At 45.4% G+C, this 18,100-nt stretch overlaps 1 protein-coding gene and 1 pseudogene across 1 annotated transcript in view; one reads left to right on the top strand and one right to left on the bottom strand.

Moving 5' to 3' along the window:
- LOC126418914 (putative fatty acyl-CoA reductase CG8306) overlaps positions 1–18,100 on the bottom strand; it is a 175,041-nt gene that overhangs the window by 119,398 nt on the left and 37,543 nt on the right. The window lies entirely within an intron of this gene.
- On the top strand, positions 12,667–12,784 carry LOC126420139 (5S ribosomal RNA; annotated as a pseudogene).

Below are 18,100 nucleotides of genomic sequence, written 5' to 3'. Positions count from 1 at the left end.
ATCCGTTAGTATTTGTCTCCAAGTCAGCGGTACAATTGCAGTTCAGCGCAGTCCCGCAGCCGGGCGAAGGCAGGGGAAGCAGCGACATTAGCGGAGGGCCAGTGCTTTCCCGTGCCTTCAGCAGATGGCGCTCCTACGCTTTCCCACAGAAACACGGCTTGTGGAAAAATTAACAGCCTAGCCTCGGGTGCTGTTTCTTTATTTTCAGAAGATCTCTGATGCGAGACTAGTTGCTGGGCGCAAAAACACGTGATTGTTAAAAATGTTTGTGACATCACGAAAACAGAGCAGAAGGGTCACTTTTATTTTTTTATTTTATTTTTATTTTATTAGAGAAAAGGCTGAATGGGAAAGTCATTAGCCGACTGGCTGTTCTTATTCAGCAATTGGCGGGCATGTCTGTTTGAGGAGCAATATAGTGAACTCACGTCACGCTGATGTCTCGGCGATCGACTTCGTCTGTTGTACATCCTTTGGAACCCATCTGGGTCGTTATCGTGCGCCATCCCGCGAACGGAAACCGGCGGTCTGTTGTTTACGAGAAGTACATGACCTGTGCGCAGACATTCAATGCTACACACCTCCGTTGTCGCCGAGCGGTTCTAGGCGCTTCAGTCTGGAACCGCGCTGCTGCTACGGTCGCAGGTTCGAATCCTACCTCGGGCATGGACGTGTGTGACGTCCTTAGGTTAGCTAGGTTTAAGTAGTTCTAAGTCTAGGGCACTGATGACCTCAGATGTTAAGTCCCGTAGTGCTCAGAGGCATTTCAACCATCTATTTGAGCTACATGCCTCCACAAACCTACCAACAAACTGTCGGAACCCTGCTACACAAGCTGAGCGATGTATTTCGTTCCACAGGCGAACAAACAAGCTATCAAGCAGGTGATCGTAATGTTTTGGCTCATAAGTCTACACAGCTGCTAAACGTTTCTCCATTCCATGGAGTATCTTAAAAGACTATGTACACTGCAGTGATGGTAACAAAGACAATGTGACCATTGGCAAAATGGGTAGGCCGTTTACCCTTACGAATGAAGTGAAGTGAATTTCATAACACAAATGCAGGTTCCTCCTGAACGTTAACCCAATAATCCGGTAACCACTGTATCACAGTGAAATCAATGTCTAAGGGAAAAAAGAACGGAAAGAACAAATAAATGATGACCTATGTGCCACTTGTAAAAAGAACTACGGCTGTAGAAACAATACTAGTGCTCGGACTGAGCGTCGGTTTTGTCTGCAATGGACCCACCTTAGACAGCAGAAGCTACGGTACTCAAGTGCAAACGTTAGTGACACTGACAGTTGAAATTGAGTGAAACGAGCGTTAAGTGAACTTTAACAATGCAAAAGAAAATTATCATGGAATTAAGCACATTATAAACAAGTTGAGTAATTCGTATCACAGGATTACATATACTATGACGAAGTTGGGTAGTATGCCCACTTTGGTTACTACATTTTATAACTTCAACCGTTTTTCATTTCTTAAATGTTGTTTATGATGTCTCTTACATGTAAAACACACAATTCCTAGGCTGAAAATTTGTTTTGCTTTTTCATTTACAATCCATAATACCACGAAGTTAGGCAGGTTTACCATAACAGATTAGCCCATCCCTATCACACAAAGCTCCCACACGATGCATCGTCGTCACACCTCGTTAACGCGTCTGTTGCCGGGCCGTCTCCACTACCGTCCCGCTTTGGTTCTGTTGTTTACGTTTCCTCCGCCCCCCCCCCCCCCTCCCGCTACACCGCATACATTCCCCCGCAGCGCCGTCAGGCACGGTAATTGTCCGCTGTTACCACACCGCGCTCCCTCGGCTGACGGCGTGCGCTGTGATTATGAGCCGACGCGCAGCGGAACGAATACCCGAGCCTTGTGAGCCCCAGCTGCGGCGCGGCGAATGCTCGCGAGGGAAGTATACACCCAACGGCTCGCGGAATTTACTCACCTTTCACGCGATTCTAGTACGTACTTAACGTGTAGCGAATGCTGCGCTAGTGCGATGCGCTGCTCAAGCGTCTCCCACAAATCGAGGTTCGAAGTCTTACTAGCCTTAAGCGGTCCTCTCACGGGACCTGGAAACGCACGTGGGCGAGGAGCAGGTGACGTCACAACGTTGAATTCCACGTCCCACTACAATGCGGAGCGTGAAATAAAAATCTGGCATGCCAGACTCGCATTCCTGGAGAGAGACATGCGACATCATTTTACGTTACAAACCTAACATAGGAACCGCCGTATTGTATGGCGTTGAACATCGTATTTAGTAGATCTCGATGAGTACGTGCTATGAATATAAGCTGGTTCAAAGCATCAGGAAATTGAGGATCTCTCGAAAACACATCTTTTTAGCTGCGATTTGTTACATTAAAATAGCAGGAAACTGCATATCGGTAGGCACTTCCTCTAGTTGATGTTTTTAGTGTTACAACTTGTGTATTAAGAAAGTATACGTTTCGATGCTGCGGCACGATGGTGATCTACCAAAAGCGCGTCTTGCATATTAAATATCAAATAATGACATTTGTAGATGTAGTCTTTAGACGCAATTCTTTATTGAACATAATGAGAACTACACACACGAAAGAATGGTGTTTTATCCACACACCTTATTTTTCCACGTAATCTCCATCCTGTTTTATGGTCTTCCTCCAGCGCGAAACAAGGGCATGTGTGCCCTGTCGGTACCTATTCTTGTCCTGGTGGCGGAGCCTGTGGTTCACTGTGTGAATCACCTCCTCATCGTCCTCAAAATGTCTACCACGGATGCGTCTGTCCTCGTGAATGACAACATCAGGTCGCTGCAACATGTCGGCCTTGACAACCATGGATGGTCTCGAAATCGTGGAGCTCCGCCGAACCGCCTTCTGTAGACCTCGCCCTCCGTGCCCAGCGACTAACTGTACTTTTGTCAACAGCAGACGCTCCATAGACGTTACAAAAGTGTTTGTGAATATTCCCCACAATTTCTTTCTCCGCAGCGAGAAATTCAATGACGGCACGTTGCTAATAACGTACATCACCTACAGACGCCATTTTGAAACTGTCCTGCAGCTACGCTATCTGTCGGAAAAACTTCAGATAATAAACACGTAACGTTTCGCATTCGTAGCATTTTTTTCCAGCTGAGGAAAAAAAAAAATGCTGTGCATTACTTTCTGGGCATCCCTCATAGATTCCGGGTGTTCACAAATTTTCAGATTCATATAAATATGAGAGTAAAATTAGTAGGATCTGCTGTACAACAGTTAAGTTTATCAGCATATTTATACACCTACAGCTACTTTCAACGATAATAATAGCAATCATAATAATAATCATAATGATATGTGTAACTTGTCTGAAATAAGAAAGAATTATTTTTGTGGATTGTTGTTGTTTTCTACATAATTACGTACAGTTTAGGGCAAGAATGAAAACTTCCATCTACACAAAAATGTGAAACAGAGAGTAGTGAAAGCTTAAATATTGTTTCATTCTTGCCCTAAACTGTACGTAATTATGTACAAAACAACAGAATTCCACAAAAAAGTTCTTTCTTTTTTCAGACAACTTAAACATATCATTATTATTATTATGATTGCTATTATTATTGTTGACAGTGGCTGTAGGTGTATAAATATGCTGATATATATATATACATATATAAGAGTTCCTAAACACGTATTAATTGACGAATTAACTCCCGGGCTGAAAGTGAGACCTCGTCACGTTGCACCCAGACACCAACTTACGCCTATTATATACTTCTTTGTTAAATGTTCGCTTTGATTTCGTCACTTTCTCGGTCAACGGATCTGATCTGGGAGGCCCTTGTTCATCTGTAGCTACCTTTTCTTAGTAATTGACACTGCACAGAAAGCCAATTCCTGCACCGTAAACAACCAACTCCAAACAAAAATAGCCCTCCGTGAAAAACATTAAATTCTAGTAGTACAACAACATGGTTACTTGACTGGTATACAAATGAGGCGCTGAGAATCATAAGGGCTTAAAGCACACAGTTGTCGATCCCACATTTAAGTGAATATCAAAGAAACCAGCGAGACTGCTTTTTGTTTCGAACGTTCATATATACAACATCTGTGGGCGTGCAGCACAGACAAACCTGACCCTGCATAAGATTAACAGATGTCAGAATCGTGAATAAATGCTACAGACTTACAATCGACGGTGATGTGCTTTATGGTTCTCAGCATCTCAAATGGATCACTGAGTGATATAATCCAAGACTTAATGTACTATATCTCATTCAGAATCCCACAAAATAGGTGTTTCTATCTGTATGACTCAAACATATACTGATGCCCAATCTAATTTTACCATATAATGAGTGAAATGGCACATCTAAGGCGTGCGCTACCGTCAAGCGGGATTTATGCCAAGCGAATGGGGATAAAAGTCTGCTTCTTTGGTTGCTGGAATTGATATATACTTGTAGTTGAGTGATGAACTGTGTACGTTGTTTATCAAATCCGTATATATTTGGCTTGAAATGGCTCTAAGCACTATGGGACTTAACATCTGAGGTCATCAGTCCCCTTGGAACTATTTAAACCTAACTAATCTAAGGACATAATACACATCCATGCCCGAGGCAGGATTCGAACCTGCGACCGTAGCAGCAGCGCGGTTCCAGACTGAAGCGCCTAGAACCGCCCTCGACAGCGGACGGCCTTGCGCAGAGGCTCCTTAAAACTTGCACAACTGGAGATGTGCTCGGGACCGTGATGCCAAGTTTCACGGAGACCAGAGGAGTAGCAATGTAGCATAGTGCGGTAGATTTAGGGTCGTGTGTTTCAGGTTACCGCTTCTACATTGCGTTTAACAGTAGTGAATGGATCGGCGAGGTGTAAAAAATTAGGGTGTTCACGTGGCCCTATGTTCTTACACAACAGCCGCCACTGGTCGTACGCTATATAAGGAGCTGTGGATGTGATGTCGAAGTTGTAGCGCTATTGATAGCGTCGTGCGCTGTGGTGCATGGTACGAGGTTTGCATCTGCCTTCCACCAATTTTTTAACCTTTTCTTTGTTAAGATATTCTAGGTCTTTCTTATTCATTTAATAGGAGTATTACCTCAAAAGTAAACGTTATTTATTATAAATAATGTATTTTTTATGGTTTTTGTTGCACAGACCTACGACTGGAATGTTTCCCCAGTGTCCAGCCATCTTAAGAGCGATTGCCTGTCTGTGGATAAAAGTAAACGTAAGCTACTCCATGGAAGTTTTTCGTATTATGAAACTTTCTGTAAAATTTGTATATACTTATCTCTTGGACTGGTTCATGTTTGCAGCTTGACAGTAAATATCTTTTTGATTTATGGTTAGCAGGTCCGAAAAAATCTCCTCTTCCACTGGAGTGAAATTACGAAACGAATCTCGATCTACAAATCTATGTAATGAAATACGTTATCTCAGTGTTGGTAGTAAATGGAACATTAAGAATGTGGATATCATGCACGCGCATGCTGACGTTAGACAATATCCAGTAGCGGTATTTAATTTAAAACCGGAAGTGGGTTGAAAATTCAACTCAGTTAACGTATAACTTCTAGAAGTATGTCTCTCAGATCATTGTACAGCACTACGTAGTGCTCCTCCATCAGAAATTAGCTGTTCGAGCCGTCGACGAGTCAAGAATCTTCCTCGCTATTTTCTCCGCTCTTCTTCGACAAGCACTCACAGCGTTGTCGCAGCTAGTTCACGCGCGTCCGGTTTCGTGAAGACAGTGTACGTTTAGAGAGCCAAGTGACGACGACAACGGCCGCTGGAGAGCGCTGTGGGCGCAGGTCACGCTCACCAGCTGCTTCCGTGTGCCGACGCTGTCTATCGCGTCTCTCGTGAGGGCGGATGTGCCGTCCGCGTCTGCGTCCACGCTAGCTGGCCCGCCCCGTGTAACCACGGCTTTGCAAGCAGTGGCGTAGTAGCGTAACCGGCCGACGCACGGCCGTCGACTGCAGGCCTCCGGGAACCTGCCCGCCGTGTCTGCGGACGCCTGGGTTCACTCCGGGACGCGCGCTGCCTTCGCAAAGAGAAGCGAACACTTGCGGCTGGCCTCGGTCGCGCACAACACGGCTGACGGCTGTCTGTGATTTTCCGCGGGAGCTCTAATGTTGACGTCAGTACTTGCACAGGCCTTGCTGCTGCAGCGTTTCGTAAGAGTTCCACCCATTTCCACACGGATCCCTTCTAATGACGATAATCAAAGCGCACAAAAAGTTATTCACTGCAAACAAACAACACGTCTGTGTCGCCTTAATAGTGACCACAACTTCGCGAGGAAGACACTCCATAAATTTCTCCAGGTACTTCATACCGAGCACAGGCTGCTCATTGATGATCAGATGCCTTAGAGACCGCGGCTTGCCATTCGTCGAGTGGCGGTCCGCCCCTCGACGTTCATTGCACTTTTTTTCCCATTAATTTGTCATTCCTCCAGAAAAGGAGATCGGGCTCTTGTACAAATTACAAGGGGGAGCCACGACGTTGGGATCACAGATTTACTTCAGGCTTTGTACATATTTACTGGGCCGTTAAAGCAATAAAACGTGCGAGTTGTAAGGTGCACTACTCTGGCAATTCTGAGAAAATCACGAGAGAAGTTTTACGCGTCTGTTGCCTAACTCATGTATCTGTGAGTAGGTGCCAGACTTTAGAGTTGGAAGTGGTTAGTGTTCGAGCTTCGTAAAAGTAACCTGCGTGAGGTGACAGGTTGGCTAACGCTCCGGCTTAATTTTTAATCTATACTATCGGAAGAAAGAGAAATTTTTCAAAATGTCAACGAGGTGTGTTTCCCTAAGGGACTCTGAACATTCCCTGTAAATGCGGGGACAATGCCGGCCGTGGTGGCCGAGCGGTTCTAGGCGCTTCAGCATGGAACCACGCGATTGCTACGGTCGCAGGTTTGAATCCTGCCTTGGGCCTCGATGCGTGTGATGTCCTTAGGTTAGTTGGGTTTAAGTAGTTCTAAGTTCTAGGGGACTGATGGCCTCGGATGTTAAGTCCCATTGTGCTCAGAGCCATTTGAACCATTTGAGTGGGAACAATGCATTCATTCAATGTAGTAGATGCCTCTTCAATTTTCGTTTTCCATATCTGTATGGCAAATACCACGCTGCAACGTGTGACGTCGAGAGCACATCCGACGAGTAATTGTACATGACTCTTGTAGTCCGGCACATTGTGACTTACTATACTACCCAACAACGTCATTAGCATCATTACTTATTGAGCTTCGACTTGGGCTTTCCAGGCCCTTCCCTCGTCCTTGAAAATTTAATTTAAACAGTAAGTAGTCAAATAACTTAGGAAATTCACTACAACTTGATGAAACTGTGCGTGGGTTTCTTTCATTATATTGCCTCGCAAATGTCGTATTAAGTAAATGATGTGACCAGTGACGAAGAAAGTGTAGATTAAAAAATAAGTGCTTGCAGAATTCTAACTGTCGCTTCGTCCGGCATACTCTTGCAAAGCGCGAACGCTAACCACAACGACTTCTCACAGGCAACCCTTCGCACAGATACATCAGTTACACAGTAGATGCGTATAGAAACTCTCTTGCGATTTTCTCGGAATTGCCAGAGTAGTGGAGCTGACAACTCGTACATTCTGCTGTCTTAATGGCCTACTAGAGGCGTACAAAGTCTGAAGTAAATCCGCGATCCCATCGTCGTGGACGGCCTCCCCTTGTTAGTTCTTTTGAGCCCATTGTAGGTGGCACTGCGGCCAGAGGATCCACATTCGGAATACTGACTTGTCTCACTGCACGTTACTTTTGAACTCGCGGCCTTTACGCAGTCACAGTGTGAGGTTCGCGGCCTGCGATACCAGCAAGTCCGTCGTTCCCAGACGGGATGAGTTTCTCATCACGGAGAAACGCCAGACGTGCTGTCCGTCGTAGACGCTGCGCGCTCTGAAACGACCCGCCGCGTCTCGCGGAACATAACGAGCTCTTTACCGTGATTTGGTTGCATCTGGCGCTCTACCGAAAGAGAAAGGCGGAGAAAATCAGGAAGAGGATTCTGGACTCGTCGATAGCTTCAACAGCGAACTGCTCGTACGCTGCACGACGATCAGAAATACGTACTAATAGACATTATTCGTTAACTCAGTCGAAGTTCCGCAACATTTTCGGTTTTAGAATAAAGTATTACGCCCATATTTAAGATGTTGCATTGGAGTTCATAACATACATTTCAAGGTCGAGATTAGCTTCACAATTTTATTCGAATGGAACAGGAAAATTCAGATGAGTAGGGAACGAAATCCGACGACTTTCAGGACAATATTGTCCTGAGAGTCGTCGGCTGAACGACGGGATAGTGTTGTATGACGGGATAGTGTTGTATGACGGGATAGTGTTGTATGACGGGACGGGATAGTGTTGTATGACGGGATAGTGTTGTATGACGGGATAGTGTTGTATGACGGGATAGTGTTGTATGACGGGATAGTGTTGTATGACGGGATAGTGTTGTATAAACCGGAGATCTACGGACAGCATTTATTTAATACTGATTCCTGTTGCGACCGCACACGACATTCCGTACCCCCCAGTTGGAGGTTCAGAACACAACTTTAGGTTTATTTGCACCTTTCTTGTTTTCTCTCTTTGTTCTAAGAATGTGTGCATGCCATGCTACAATGTCTTCCCTTTTAACCAGAATCTGCATGTACATCTACAGAGACAATCCGCACCGTACGATGCGTAACGGAGGTTACTCTGCACCACCACTTGTCATTTCCTTTCCTGCTTCAGTCGCAAATAAAGCGAGGGAAAAACGACTGTCTGTATGCCTCCATGTGAACCCTAATTTCTCGTATTTCATCTTCGTGTTCCTTGCGCGATATGTACGAGGTCACCTATTTTTTTAAGTACATAGACCTATTTATTTCTACAATGGTTTAAACCAGTTTACGGCTTGAACATTGAGCTATTTTTCGACATAATCACCATTTCTGTCGATGCATTTTTGTAGACGCTGAGCCAGTTTTCTCTATGCCCGTGTCATACCAGCTCGCCGCCATGCTGTTCAGAAAGTTATGAACCTCTTCTTTCACCTCGTCGTCGGAGCTGAATCTCTTTCCGGCCAAATATTGTTTTAACCTAGAGAACAGGCGATAGTCACTGGGCGCCAAGTCAGGACTATAGGGTGGATGGGTGATTATGTTCCACTGAAACTGTTGCAGGAGAGCAACGGTTTGCCGAGCGATGTGTGGGCGAGCGCTGTCATGGAGAATGTGTACGCCCTTGCTCAACATTCCTCTTCTCCGGTTCTGAATTGCCCGTTTGAGTTTTTTGAGAGTCTCACAGTACCTGTCAGCGTTAATTGTGGTCCCAGCGATTCAGCTCCGACGACGAGGAGAAAGAAGAGGTTCATATCTTTCTGAACAGCATGGCGGCAAGATGGTATGACATGGGCATACAAAAACTGCCACAGCGTCTACAAAAATGTATCGACAGAAATGGTGATTATGTAAAAAATAGCTAAACGTTCAAGCTTTAAACTGTTGTAAACCATTGTAGAAATAAACAGGTCTTATAAAAAAATAGGAGACCTTACTTTTGGAATTACCCTCGTATGTTGGAGGGAGTGGAATCGTTCGGCAGTCCTTCTTCAAATGTCGTTTCCCTAAATTTCCTCAATAGTGTTTCTCGGAAAGTACGTCGCCTTCCCTGCAGGGATTCCCATTTGAGTTTGCGAAGCATCTCCATAACACTTACGTGTTGTTCTAACCTACCGGTAACAAATCTAGCAGCCCGTCTCGGAACTGCTTCGATGTCTTCCTTCAGTCCGACCTGGTACGGATCCCAAACACTTGAGCAGTACTCAAGAACAGGTCGCACCAGGCGTCCTATAGGCGGTCTCCTTTACAGGTAAACCACTCTTTCCTAAGACTCTCCCAATAAACTGAAGTCGTCCATTCGCCTTCTCTGCCGCAGATCTGACATGCTCGTTGCAATTCATATGGTTTTCAACGTTATCCCAAGATATTTAAAAGACTTGACTGTGTCAAGCGGGACACTAGCAATACTGTATCCAAACACACTTTTACGTTTAGGACTAACTGCCATTCGTCACACCAACTGGAAACCTTGTCTAAGTTGTCTTGTGCCTTCCTACAGTCGCTCAAATTCGAAACCTTGTCGTACACTATGGCTTCATCAGCAAAAAACCGCTGATTGCCGCCCACCCTGTCAGCCAAATCCTTTATGTATATTCTATTTTTACAGTTTTTAAAACGAAGTAGACCTTTCTTTTTTCTTTCCTAGACGGAACGGAACTACGTTATTATCATTTTTCCATCTGAGCGTACTGTTCGATAATGTATGTCTGCGGGATGACTATCCACTTCAGAAGACGCTAAGAATACGAAAAAGTAGTAACGTACTATGACCGTAACGTGGCTGTACAACGTCGAGACACGTGCGTCAGTCGTGTAATGTGGAGTACAGTCGGACGCGTTTGGCTCAATCTGTATGTAAACAGAGTTTAGTCCCACGTTCTGCCGTCGGCAGTTGTAAAATGAGCAAGTTATTGGTAACTTGAAAACTAACACATCTGAAGCACACCCGATAGAGAGACTAGATGAGGTAGTGAGTAAACAAGCAAACACAGAGGTAACAGCGGTAACTGGTGCTGTGCTAGGCGGTGAAGGTATCCAAGAGTGCGGGGGGGAGGGGGGGGGGGGGGGTCCGGACACACGCCCTTCGGTTCTTCGCCACGCGGAAAGCCTCTCTACTTACTTCCACGCGCTGTGAGTGCAGGACGGCCTGTGATTCTCGCAGTGCGGGAGACGGAAGCGGGATTTCCTTATAGCTGGAAACGAAACCTGTCCTGCGGCAGGACGTGTTGGCGCGCGACCTCGGGAGTCTCCTTAGCTGGCCGCAGTGGAGTGGGAGGGCTGCGTGCGCGCCGCGCTCGACAAGTGTTTGCTGTTCGCCGGCGGGGCGCCGCCTTTCCCGGAACTGCGCGGCCGCCAGCGGGCGAGAAGACCGACTCAGGGGCGCGCGCCTCTTCGTGGCTCTCTCTGATCGAATGCCGGACATTTGCCACGATTTTACCTGCTCCAAAGGGTTGGGCCCCTTGTCTCTCCCTCCTCCTCCTCCTCATCGCTGTCGCGCAGTAAAGGTACTTACAGAGCCTTTCCGCTGGTTTACTTAACATAGGACCACAATGTCTTCGGATTTTCTGCCACATTTCTAGAGAGTCTTTCGTTGTGGAAACTATTAAATGCATCTCGCATTGAGATCCGCACCAAATTTCGAGCCTCAGTAAAACTTCGCCCATCTTGGAGATTTTGCGTCCGTCTAAATTATACGTTCCTTTTTCAGTGCAGCTGCAGCAGCTTTCTGTCGTGTTTTGTGTACCATGCGGGATCAGTTCCGTCTCTTATAAATTTATTTGGTATGAATCTCTCGAGTACTGTTGATACTATTTCTTTGAACTTAAGCCACATATGGTCTTCACTTACACAGTATGGAAGGATTGGAGACTATCTTAGAAAGACGTCAACCGAATTTTTAGCTGCTTTTATAAATAGATATATTTCGCGTTTAGTTTTGCTGAATTTCTTTGTTACGGAATTGAGCCTCGCTACGACTGTGTGTTCACTAATCTCTGTATCCGTCGTGATGTTCAGGATTATTTGTGGCTAAGAGATCAAGTGTGTTTTCGTAACCATTTAAAATTTGAATGGCCTCGTGAACTAATTGTTCAAAATAATTTTTAAAAAGCATTTAGAACAATTACGGAAGTTGTTTTCTATTTACAATAGGGTCTGAAAATGTATTTTTGTCAACGTACGAAGGTAGATTGAAGTCACTGCCAACTATAATTGTGTGAGTAGCATACCTATTTGTTATGAAACCCAACTTTTCTTTGAAATGTTCAGCAACTGTTGATTGGCGACTCCATAGTGTCCTGTGCACTATGACCAGATAATGGGTATACTTGGAAGGATAGACAGCATTGGTCGCATATTTTTGTTCATTATCGCAAAATCGATTTTCGGTCACTTAGTGACCATCTTCAGTGCTAGAAGTTAAAAAATTTTCACATTACGATCAGAGAGTATAAAACAGAAAATCACAATTACATCTGCATATGAACATAACACTTGTTAGGAACTTACCTGTAATATATAACTTAAATTAGTAAGCATTGGTGTCAATAAGCTTACGGCGATCACATAGACTGAGGTCGCTGTTTACATGCACTTGTTCAGCAGACCTCGGTGTGACGGGGCTTGACACGCCCTCTATGTGACATGTGACACGTGAAGACATAGTATTACTGGTTTTGCGAGGCAAATGCCGGGATGGTTCCTTTGAAAGGGCACGGCCGATTTCCTTCCCAATCCTTCCCTAACCCGAGCATGACCTCCGTCTCTAATGACCTCGTTGTCGACGAGACGTTAAACTCTAACCACCACCACCACTACCAACCTGCATCCATTTGAACCTGCTTATGATTCAAGGCTAGGTCTCCATCCACAATTCCTGCCTTCCACACCTTCTTCCATTACCAAAATGACGATGTCTCGACGCTTCAATATGTGTCCTAATAACCCACTCCGTTTTTTAGTGAGGTTGCCCCACAAAATTCTTTTTTTCCCATTTAGATACAGTATATTCTCGTTAGTTGCCAACGGCCTTGCCACAGTGGTAACACCGGTTCCCGTCAGATCACCGAAGTTAAGCGCTCTCGGGCTGGGCTACCACTTGGATGGGTGATCATCCGGTCCACCGAGCGCTGTTGGCAAGCGGGGTGCACTCAGCCCTTGTGAGGCAAACTGAGGAGCTACTTGATTGAGGAGTAGCGGCTCCGGTCTCGTAAAGCGACATACGGCCGGGAAAGCGATGTGCTGACCACATGCCCCACCATATCCGCATCCAATGACCCCTGCGGGCTGAGGATGACACGGCAACCGGTCGGTACTGTTGGGCCTTCATGGCCCGTTCGGACGGAGTTTTAGTTAATATCCTCGTTAGTTGTTCAACCCATCTAACCTTCAGCAATCTTCTGTAGCACCACATTTCAAAAGATTCTATTCTGTTCTTGTCTGAACTGCTTATTACCCACATTTCACTTCGTAATAGGCTACACTGCAGACAAATACCTTAAGGAAAGAGTTTCTAATACTGAAATTTATTTTCGATGTCAACAGATTCCTCTTTGTCGAAAATGCTTCTTTTGCTGTTCCCAGTCTGCAAGTTGTTTCCCCGGTTCTTTGCCCATCGTCAGTTTTCTGCCTATATAGGCTGCCTTTAGTGTCTCATTTTCGAATTTCATTCCATCAGTATAGCCTGATTTAATTCCAGTACATTCCATTGCCCTTGTTTGTTTAATTTTTTATCGATATTTTCCTTATAACCTCTTTTCAAGAATCTGTCGATTCCGTTTGACTACTCCTCCTAGTTATTTGCCACCTCTGAGGCTATTACGCCGTCCCTATCGGCAAACCCCAAACTTTTATTTTTCTCCCCTTTTGCAGTTTTCTGCCGGCCGCGGTGGTCTAGTGGTTCTAGGCGCGCAGTCCGGAACGGCTGGATTGCTACGGTCGCAGGTTCGAATCCTGCCTCAGGCATGGATGTGTGTGATGTCCTTAGGTTAGTTAGGTTTAAGTAGTTCTAAGTTCTAGGGGACTGATGACCACAGGAGTTAAGTCCCATAGTGCTCAGAGCCATTTGAACCATTTTTTGCAGTTTTCTCCTTGAGTTCCTTTACTGTTTGCTAAATGATTTAATAAATCGGGGAGACGCTAGAAACCACGTAAAAGAATAGTAGGAAAAACAGATGCCTGGCTCAGATTCACAGCAAGAATCTTCCGGAAATGGAACTCATCCACGAAAGAAGTGGCTTACATGGTGCTTGTTCGGCCGATTCTTGAGCGTTGTTCATCAGTCTGGGATCCTCACCAAGTACGACTGATAGAAGAGCTAGATACGACCCGACGAAGAGCGGTGTGCTTCGTCACCGAATCGTTTGCTCGGCGCAAGAGCGTTACCGAGAAGTTCAAAGAACTCCAGCGGCAGTACAGGTAGCTACAAGAGAGAAGCTTGGTGCATCATGGAGGGGTGCGCTACCGAAATTTCGAGAGAATACTTCCCGGGAAGAGTCGGACAACATATTGCTTCCTCCCACATACGTCTCGCGAAGTGACCGCCACGAGAAACTTGGAGAAACTAGAGCCACTACAGACATCTGCCGACAGTCGTGCTGTCCACGCGCCATTTGCGATTGGAACAGGCAGAGCAGATCAGATAGTGGTACCAGAAGTACCCTCTGCCGTAGACTGTCAGGTGGCTAGCGGAATATTTATGTGGTCGTAGATGTCTCGATCTCTTCTTATCTACTGCTTGCCTTTTATGAGCTTCGCCTCTAGCACCTGCAATCTGGTATTCTACAGCTACCGTAAATATTCTTTCGCTGCCAATATTTTATCCATGATATGTTGAGAATTTCCAAAAGTGTAATTTGGTAAACGTTTTTAAAAGCGTTCTATAAATCTACAAATGATATTTACAATAGGTTTATTTATCTTCTAAGATAAGTCGTACGATCAGTACTGCCATGTGTATTCGTTCATTTCTCTGAGACCCAAACTGATCTTCCCCGAGGTCGGTTTTTACCATTTTTTCCATTCTTCTGTAAATAAATCATGTGAGTACTTTGCAACCATGACTTATTAAACTGGTAGGTCGGTAATATTCACTCCTGCCAGTACCTGGCCTCTCTCTCTCTCTCTCTCTCTCTCTCTCTCTTTCTTTTTCTTTTCTTCTTATTCTTCTTCATCAGAATTATTACACATTCTTCTGGCAATCTGTGGGTATGTATTTCTCATGTATACGAGGGGCTTTCAATAAGTAATGCAACATTTGTTTTGAGCAGGTTGGTTTAATTCTGAATTCCAATACACCATATTATTCCCCATTCTTTCGGCTATGAAACCCTACTCTTCAACATAATCTCCGTTCAATGCGACCGCCACTTTACTGAGAGACGCCGTATGCCTGCATGATACCACTCTACGGGTCAACGTCAGAGCCAACGCCTTGCTGCCTCAATATTCTCCTCAACATCCACGTACTGCTTCCCCCGGAGTGCACAGCTTCACTGCACTTATGTTAGACGGCGAGGAATCCTGCGGACACACATCTTCGAGTACTCCAGCTGGCGGACGAGTGTGTCAGCAGAGATGTCCAGTTGTGCAACGAGGGCTCTGCTTTTGATCCGTCTGTCACTTTGAATGAGAGTGTCCGCACGTTCCAACATCACAGCTGTGTGCGGTCGGCCGGCACGCGGGATATCACACATGTCTGCCGTGCGTTGTTGCCATGGTGACAGACGCGTCGCCCATCGACTAGCCGCCAGGTCTGCGCAGACATTCTGCAAGCGCCTACGAGGACCTACAGTGCTCTGGTTTCCCGCCAAAAGAAACTCGATGGCAGCTATCTGTTTGGAATGCACGTCCGTTACAGAAGCCATTTTGAAGCCTACTTATAGCGCCGCCACCTATCGGAACTTCGTGAAACTATGGGGGCTGAAGCGAGAATATTCCACGGAGTTCCACAACGAATTCTGCCTCTTTTGCAACCGAAATTGGCCGACAACAATGCATCGCATTACTTATTGAACGCACGTCTTATTTCGTGAACCATGTGCAATAGTTGTGTCTCTCCTAAGCATCTAAAAAATTCTTGAGGGTATATCGCCTACTCCAATGGCTTTTCTTCGAGCTAGGTTTTTCAGCGCTCTGTGACATTTCTCTCCGAGTATCACATCATCCTCACCTTCTTCCTCTTTCTAATACTATTCTTTTCATGTTGATCTCCTTCGTGTAGCCCTTCTATACATGCCTTCCACATTTAATACTGCCCTTCTATGGAGAGAAGAAAAAAGAAAAGGACACAGAAAGTACTTCCAAGATCTTGCAACACTGTAAAGACGATTATGTTTAAAAAGTAGAATACGGGATACTGGGAGATGTTGAGCGAGATTTCGGTGTCTTCCGCAGAGATGAAAATCGACTGCTTTGTAAGTTTTTTGTATAGCCTGCAAAACTTGATGAGAGCCAGCCGTTCCTCGGGTACTGTGAACACTAAGAGCAAACCAAACGTGTTTGCAGAGGTCAAACAGTCAAAATGTTTACTCTGCCATTCACAAGCTACAAGAAAGGGCAAGTCCCCAGGTGTGAACACCAAAACACAAATGCCAAATTGGACATTTGACATAAACCTTTAGCACATTGACGACCAAACCTCTATTGGTTCATAAATAAATGCTTTCAACGTCTCCCTAGCCGTGAAATACAAGAGATCTTGCGTCGAGCATTGAAACGCAATGTCGTGAATTACATGTCATACAGGGAAAAACGCTGATTTTAAACAAAACCCTAAGGAGTCATAGGTTATCTTCATGTTGCATCGACAGCTTATCAGTGTATATTTTCGTAAAATAGTTCCTTCAATAATCCTTCATGGTATCGAATACAACATTAAATGATATCGGCGTTATATTGGAAGAAGGAACTGCCACAGCGTGCAGGAAATCTCTTGCCAAAAATGTAGAAAAATATTTCGACGTGATTTTAAACAAAAATTAGACCTGCCAAACCTTTAGTTGTGTGGCGTAGTGAAACACGGGACAAAATATGGCGATAACTTCAGACGACTTCAGCTTGCGTAAGATACGTTTGTAACGTAGCATTATTTCTCACGTCACTCCGACCTAGGCATCGTTAAGCTTTCGACACGAGGGTCGAATTAGCTGACGCTGGTGTGGCGTTCTGCGAGTCCTGAGGCGTCACTTCCTATTATTTCACATTGAGGAAGCATTTCGGGACGTGAAACACAAAATAAGTTATCTTCCATTAGGAATGTGGAATGTAGTTAACTATGTGATAAGGCTTTGATGGAACACAGCGATCAGTCATCCTTTCCTTTATTAAAGCAAATCTACAATTCGGCTAGTAACTAGCCATTATCATTGTAGTATTTCCGATTTTTAACACATGTTCTAGCACGTCAGTCCCCTGTTGCTCGGGCTCCTATCACAGAATGAACACAAAATGAGTTCTGCGATATTTCGGCCACGTGCCACGTGAATTAGAACCAATAAGAACCAGAAATTGAGAGACGCCAAACTGTATTCGATGTGTTTAGTTCAAGCCCATAGTTGGTAGGTTATATGTCGTAACTTACAGCCAATGAATATACGCTGCTTCCAAGCACTAGCACATAGAAGATCTCTGGAGAACGCATCGCTGCTGGAAAGATTTGTTATCAGTAAATGACAGGAAACGTCATATTGGTTGTTAAAGAATTTTCGTATTTAGTTATTTTTGTGTTGTACAGAGGGTCCAGTGACATGAATGTGACTACTGCCTCTATTCGAAGACAACGTGCAATTATCACTGACAGATGGTGGGTGGTAGCACTAGCGGTGGTGGGCATATAAAACGTGTCGAGGAGACGGGAAATACGGCGCAGTCACCGTCATAATGCGGAAACGAAGCGACTCATCTGACGTTGAAAAGGACGAGGTCATTGACTTTAGGGCCGAGGGTGAAAGCATTTTGGAAGCGGTCGAGGCTGTAAACTGTTCACGTGCCGGCGTGTTTAAAGTACACCGTGCATGGCAAAACGGCGCCATCCAAAACCGGCGCCGAAGCAACTTCGGTGCACCACGGGCCGTACGGGACAGCGATCAAGGGCGGCTGCGAAAGTGTGTACGGGCGAGTAACGTGCAACTGTTGAGTAAATGACCGCCCAGACGAACCGCGGAGGTGACAGCAGTGTCTTCTCGACGACCGTTGAGAGAATGTTGTTTGCGTATGGGCCTCCGCAGCAGGTGACCGGTACTTGCAACAAGGCTGATTGCCGCTCATCGGCGACGAAGGCTGGAAGTGTGGCGCCGGTGAAGCAGCTGGACGTCCGCTGAGTGGCGGGTGGCAGGTGGCCTTCCTGGGCGAAGCGCGTCTTGTTCTCTGCCGGACACGTGGACACACTTCCAAGCTGGTAGAGGGAGCGTTGTGGTCTGGGGAATGTTTTCGTGCATTTCCTGGGCGATCTCGCC

The sequence above is a fragment of the Schistocerca serialis genome, chromosome 9 (genome assembly GCF_023864345.2).
Source record: "Schistocerca serialis cubense isolate TAMUIC-IGC-003099 chromosome 9, iqSchSeri2.2, whole genome shotgun sequence".
Lineage (NCBI taxonomy): Eukaryota > Metazoa > Arthropoda > Insecta > Orthoptera > Acrididae > Schistocerca > Schistocerca serialis.
This window is presented reverse-complemented; position numbering and strand designations above follow the sequence as displayed.